Source organism: Oncorhynchus keta, chromosome 36, assembly GCF_023373465.1.
Source record: "Oncorhynchus keta strain PuntledgeMale-10-30-2019 chromosome 36, Oket_V2, whole genome shotgun sequence".
NCBI classification, from domain to species: Eukaryota; Metazoa; Chordata; class Actinopteri; order Salmoniformes; family Salmonidae; genus Oncorhynchus; species Oncorhynchus keta.
In genome coordinates, this window is record NC_068456.1 from 29,175,560 (window position 1) to 29,182,989 (window position 7,430).

Here is a 7,430-nt window from a genome sequence, read left to right on the forward strand (position 1 = left end):
GAGAGGGGGAAGAATTAAAGTGATTAGAGAGGAGAGAGATGGGTAAGAGGGCAAGCCTGTGTACCCTACTCTATACTCGGGCCGAATGAACTGGAACACAGGGCTTATGCCATTGACTCACGGGTTTATCCAGGTGTCACTCTCTCTCTCTCGCTCTATACGTAGCCTGTCAGCCTTAGGCCTATACGTAGCCTGTCAGCCTTAGGCCTATACGTAGCCTGTCAGCCTTAGGCCTATATGTAGCCTGTCAGCCTTAGGCCTATATGTAGTCTGTCAGCCTTAGGCCTATATCTAGCCTGTCGTCTGTCAGCCTTAGGCCTATATGTAGCCTGTCAGCCTTAGGCCTATATGTAGCCTGTCAGCCTTAGGCCTATATGTTGCCTGTTGTCTGTCAGCCTTAGGCCTATATGTAGCCTGTTAGCCTTAGGCCTATATGTAGCCTGTCGGCCTTAGGCCTATATGTAGCCTGTCAGCCTTAGGCCTATATGTAGCCTGTAGTCTGTCAGCCTTAGGCCTATATGTAGCCTGTCAGCCTTAGGCCTATATGTAGCCTGTCAGCCTTAGGCCTATATGTAGCCTGTCAGCCTTAGGCCTGTATGTAGCCTGTCAGCCTTAGGCCTAGATGTAGTCTGTCAGCCTTAGGCCTGTATGTAGTCTGTCAGCCTTAGGCCTGTATGTAGTCTGTCAGCCTTAGGCCTGTATGTAGTGTGTCAGCCTTAGGCCTGCAACAGAAGTGCAACAGAAGTGAGATGGCTGTGGCTTGATACCAGCGTTGGGAGACTGTACAAGCCTCAGAAGGTGTGTAGAATGATAATAACTAGCTGTGTGTTGCACAATATGGCTGTGCGCAATGGGGTTCCCATCCTCCCAGAGGACTTGAGGCCCGAAGATCCTCATGAGCACAACGATCGTCCTCCACCCCATCAGCCAAATGCATCCACAAATGGTAACAGATTTGGCATCAATCTCTTTGGAACCAGTTTCGATCTGGCATTCAGTGCAATTGGTCTCCTTTTTTTTTATTTTTACGGATGCCAAACTTAAAGATAGCACTAAAGACTATGTCTTGCATTTCATAAAGGCCTTGGTTGGCTAATTGAGGTTAATTGAGTCACCATATGGTTTATCACAGACTTTACAGACTCACAGACTTTTTATGGCTGCAGGGGCAGTATTGAGTAGCTTGGATGAAAAGGTGCCCATTGTAAACGGCCAGCTCCTCAGTCTCAGTTGCTAATATATGCATATTATTATTAGTATTGGATAGTATCTAAAGTTTCCAAAACTGTCAAAATATTGTCTGTGAGTATAACAAAACTGATATTGCAGACGAAACCCTGAGGAAAATCAAAGCAGGAAGTGGCTTCTATTTTGAAAACTCCATGTTCCATAGCCTCCCTTTGCTCCATTTAAAGGGATATGAACCAGATTCCAGATACCAGGGTGTCAACAGTCTTCAGACATAGTTTCAGGCTTTTATTTTGAAAAATGAGCCAGAACGATAACAAGTGGTCACATGAGTTTTGCTCGTGCAACAGAGTTTGGATAGGTATTGCTTTTCCCTCTCCTACTGTGAAAGACATTTGCGGTTGATATATTATCGATTATATATTTTAAAAACAACCTGAAGATTGATTATAAAAAATGTTTAACATGTTTCTGTGGACATTATGGAAACTATTTTGAATTTGTCTACGTTGTCGTGACCGCTCTTTCCTGTGGATTTCTGAACATAACGTGCCAAACAAACGGAGGTATTTTGGATATAAAAATCATCTTTATGGAACAAACGGAACATTTGTTGTATAACTGGGAGTCTCGTGAGTGAAAACATCCGAAGATCATCAAAGGAAAATGATTCATTTGATTGCTTTTCTGATTTTCGTGACCGAGCTACCTGATGCTAAATGTACTTAATGTTTTATCATGCGATCGATAAACTTACACAAACGCTTTGGATTGCTTTCGCTGTAAGGCATAATTTCAAAATCTGACACGACAGGTGGATTAACAAAAGGCTAAGCTGTGTTTTCCTATATTGCACTGTAGTGACACCCCTAGCACTGAGATACAGTGCCTTAGATTGCTACGCCACTCTGAAGCCCTTCCTCTTTCCCCTAACAGTGGTGTAATGGAGTCACTGACCTTCTCTCTGCCCTGCTCTCTATGGATGTTGAAAAAGGTTTTGTTGTGGTTACTATAGGTGTGTGTGTGTGTGTGTGTGTGTGTGTGTGTGTGTGTGTGTGTGTGTGTGTGTGTGTGTATGCCCATCCGTGTGTGTTTCTTTTCATTTGTATGTATTATGTCATGGTTACTGGAAGTGTTCCTCTATGATCTGAGCCATTGACCGTGAAAACATTACTTAACTCTGCCGACCTTCCACTCTGTCACAAAGATGAATGAACAGCAGGCCATCTGGACAACTCTGGCAACAATGTGGAAAAATATGATTTGTGTCCGAAATGGCACCCTATTCCCTATATAGTGCACTACTGTTGACCAGAGCCCTATTCCCTATATAGTGCACTACTGTTGACCAGAGCCCTATTCCCTATATAGCTCACTACTGTTGACCAGAGCCCTATTCCCTATATAGTGCACTACTGTTGACCAGAGCCCTATTCCCTATATAGTGCACTACTGTTGACCAGAGCCCTATTCCCTATATAGTGCACTACTGTTGATCAGATACATATTCCTTATATAGTGAACTACAGTTGACCAGAGCCCTATTCCCTATATAGTGAACTACTGTTGACCAGAGCCCTATTCCCTAATAGTGCACTACTGTTGACCAGAGCCCTATTCCCTATATAGTGAACTACAGTTGACCAGAGCCCTATTCCCTATATAGTGAACTACTGTTGACCAGAGCCCTATTCCCTATATATTGCACGACTGTTGACCAGAGCCCTATTCCTTATATAGTGAACTACAGTTGACCAGAGCCCTATTCCCTAATAGTGCACTACTGTTGACCAGAGCCCTATTCCCTATATAGTGAACTACAGTTGACCAGAGCCCTATTCCCTATATAGTGAACTACAGTTGACCAGAGCCCTATTCCCTATATAGTGCACTACTGTTGACCAGAGCCCTATTCCCTATATAGTGAACTACAGTTGACCAGAGCCCTATTCCCTATATAGTGCACTACTGTTGACCAGAGCCCTATTCCCTATATAGTATCGGCTGCCTTCGATACTGTGAACCATCAGATCCTCCTCTCCACCCTCTCCGAGTTGGGCAGCCCACCTATTGCGTCCTACCTGACAGGTCGCTCCTACCAGGTGGCGTGGCGAGAATCTGTCTCCTCACCACGCTCTCACCACTGGTGTCCCCCAGGGCTCTGTTCTAGGCCCCTCTTATTCTCGCTATACACCAAGTCACTTGGCTCTGTCATAACCTCACATGGTCTCTCCTATCATTGCTATGCAGACGACACACAATTAATCTTCTCCTTTCCCCTTCTGATGACCAGGTGGCGAATATTCTGCATGTCTGGCAGACATATCAGTGTGGATGACGGATCACCACAGCTGAACCTCAGCAAGACGGAGCTCCTCTTCCTCCCGGGGAAGGACTGCCCGTTCCATGATCTCGCCATCACGGTTGACAACTCCATTGTGTCCTCCTCCCAGAGCGCTAAGAACCTTGGCGTGATCCTGGACAACACCCTGACGTTCTCAACTAACATCAAGGCGGTGTCCCGTTCCTGTAGGTTCATGCTCTACAACATCCGCAGAGTACGACCCTGCCTCACACAGGAAGCGGCGCAGGTCCTAATCCAGGCACTTGTCATCTCCGTCTTGATTACTGCAACTCGCTGTTGGCTGGGCTCCCTGCCTGTGCCATTAAACCCCTACAACTCATCCAGAACGCCAGCAGCCCGTCTGGTGTTACCTTCCCAAGTTCTCCGTCACCCCGCTCCTCCGCTCTCTCCACTGGCTTCCAGTTGAAGTCGCATCCGCTACAAGACCATGGTGCTCGCCTGACGGAGCTGTGAGGGGAACGGCACCTCAGTACCTCCAGGCTCTGATCAGGCCCTACACCCAAACAAGGGCACTGCGTTCATCCACCTCTGGCCTGCTGCCTCCCTACCACTGAGGAAGTACAGTTCCCGCTCAGCCCAGTCAAAATTCGCTGCTCTGGCCCCCAATGGTGGAACAAACTCCCTCACGACGCCAGGACAGCGGAGTCAATCACCACCTTCCGGAGACACCTGAAACCCCACCTCTTCAAGGAATACCTAGGATAGGGTAAGTAAGGGTAAGTAATCCTTCTCACCCCCCTTCCCCCCAACAAGATTTAGATGCAAGTGGCTGTTCCACTGGTTGTCATAAGGTGTATGCACCAATTTGTAAGTCGCTCTGGATAAGAGCGTCTGCTAAATGACTTAAATGTAAATGTAAATGTAGTGAACTACAGTTGACCAGAGCCCTATTCCCTATATAGTGAACTACAGTTGACCAGAGCCCTATTCCCTATATAGTGCACTACTGTTGACCAGAGCCCTATTCCCTATATAGTGCACTACTGTTGACCAGAGCCCTATTCCCTATATAGTGCACTACTGTTGACCAGAGCCCTATTCCCTATATAGTGCACTACTGTTGACCAGAGCCCTATGGGCCAGGATCGTATTTATTTATTTAAACGTTATTGTCATATTGAGACCAAGGGCTCTTTTACAGATGAGCCCTGAATTACATTATTATTATATTATTATTATATATTTATTAAGTGTTAGAAAATACACATAAAAAACTAACACATTCTTCAGTAATAAGGTCCTCAATCAACCTTCTGAATTTCTCTAAAGGCACCAATACCTCACATTTAAGAACATTCTGAAGATTGTTCAGAGAGAAAGAAAGAGAGAGAGAGAGAGAGAGAGACCCAACCAAATCATGAGAAAACAAAAAGATAATTACTTAACACATTGGAAAGAATTAACAAAAAAACAGAGCAAACTAGAATGCTATTTGGCCCTACACAGAGAGTACACAGCGGCAGAACACCTGACCACTGTGACTGACCCAAAATTAAGGAAAGCTTTGACTATGTACAGACTCAGTGAGCATAGCCTTGCTATTGAGAAAGGCCGCCGTAGGCAGACATGGCTCTCAAGAGAAGACAGGCTATGTGCTCACTGCCCACAAAATGAGGTGGAAACTGAGCTGCACTTCCTAACCTCCTGCCCAATGTATGACCATATTAGAGATACATATTTCCCCCAGATCACACAGATCCACAAAGAATTCGAAAACAAATCCAATTTTGAAAAACTCCCATATCTACTGGGTGAAATTCCACAGTGTGCCATCACAGCAGCAAGATTTGTGACCCGTTGCCACGAGAAAAGGGCAACCAGTGAAGAACAAACACCATTGTAAATACAACCCATATTTATGCTTATTTATTTTATCTTGTGTCCTTTAACTATTTGTACATTGTATATATATATATATATATATATAATATGACATTTGTAATGTCTTTACTGTTTTGAAACTTCTGTATGTGTAATGTTTACTGTTCATTTTTGTTGTTTTTCACTTTATATATTCACTCTGTATGTTGTCTACCTCACTTGCTTTGACAATGTTAACACATGTTTCCCATGCCAATAAAGCCCTTGAATTGAATTGAATTGAATTGAGAGAGAGAGAGAGAGAGAGAGAGAGAGAGAGAGAGAGAGAGAGAGAGAGAGAGAGAGGTTTCCTGTACATTTTTCCACTGTCTGCAGCAGTGTGTGTCCCAGCTGGCATTGACCAATCAGCTCCTCTGATGATCACTAGGGCTTCTGCAAGCCAATCAGCTCCTCTGATGTTCACTAGACCCACTGACAGGTATGATCACTATCTGATTTGGCATAGTGGGTTACTTACCACAACTTGAACATTTGAAAGACAAATTGACCCATTATGACTTGAACTGTTGTTCATACGACTAAATGTGCCCATTCATCACATAGACTTTAGTTTGTGTCTCAAATAGCACCGTACCCCCTCTGTCGTAATTCCTAAGTGTTTAAACTAGCCCTACTTGGCTGCTTGAGGGTACAATTGAGTTAGCGATGCCAATACATGTTGTTGTTAATTGGCATTCCTAGGTCCGCTGGGGTTAGTGTTAGCTTCTAACCCAGACACAACAACTGTCCTGTCAATTTCAGTAAGGTTAGACAAACCATAGCCAAAGACAACAGACATGGGGCAGCCGAGAAGGCTGTGAAAAGGGAATGGGGATTTAGGAGAGACGTTCCAAGACCAGGCTCAAGGACAATGAATCATATGTGGTCAAAGCAATCACTGACTGAGACGTCTGATAGTTTCCAGCATTCTCATTCTCTCTCTCTCTCTCTCTCTCTCTCTCCCTCTCTCTCTCTCTCTCTCTCTCTCTCTCTCTCTCTCTCTCTCTCTCTCTCTCTGTCTCTCTCTCTCTCTCTCTCTCTCTCTCTCTCTCTCTCTCTCTTCTCTCTCTCTCTCTCTCTCTCTCTCTCTCTCTCTCTCTCTCTCTCTCTCTCTCTCTCTCTCTCTCTCTCTCTCTCTCTCTCTCTCTCTCTCTCTCTCTCTCTCTCTTTCTCTCTCTCACCCTTCTTCAAAGTCCTTCTCAGCCTGGTGGTTGCCTGCTCCTGCACATGGAATGTCATGAGTGATAAATATTCCAAACAAATGTTGAGAATCAGAAAGAATATTCCTAATATTCTGACTTCCAACAGACCAGATATGTTCTGTGATGTCTGCAGCATGGAGGCCAAACTCACTCTCTGTGTGTGTGTGTGTGTGTGTGTGTGTGTGTGTGTGTGTGTGTGTGTGTGTGTGTGTGTGTGTGTGTGTGTGTGTGTGTGTGTGTGTGTGTGTCATGACAGTTCACTGGTTGTCACTGTAGGGTATTGTCCTGTCAAAGTCAGGTTCTCTGGGTTTGTGTGAAGCAGATGCCAGCTGGCATGATGGACCACGACTGCACGGTGACTTGGTCAGGATCGGAGTGTGTGTGTGTGTGTGTGACTTAGCTACCTTCTCCTACTGCGAGGCAGAACAGAGGCCTTGTAGATACTTGCTAACTACAAGTTATGCACAGTTACTAAAGTTCAGTATTCTCATAACTGTGACGTCTTTTGAGTTCTCATATGTCTACATGTGCCTTAAAGCATATCTCTGTCTGTTCAAAGACTATTAGCCTATATGTTTTGTTACGAGTACAGTATTACATAGTTAACCTGGTGTGTCTCAGTATTATTTTAGGCAGAGGTTATGCCAGCTCTGCCAAATATTAAAGCACACTGTGTTCAGAAACAGAAACTGAGTTAATAAACAGCGTCCTTTTGTTAAGAACTTTTTGAATCCATTGAGGTCAATCCATTTAAACAACTGGGTGACTAGAGCCAAGCAATTAATTAGAGAGAGAGAGAGAGAGAGAGAGAGAGA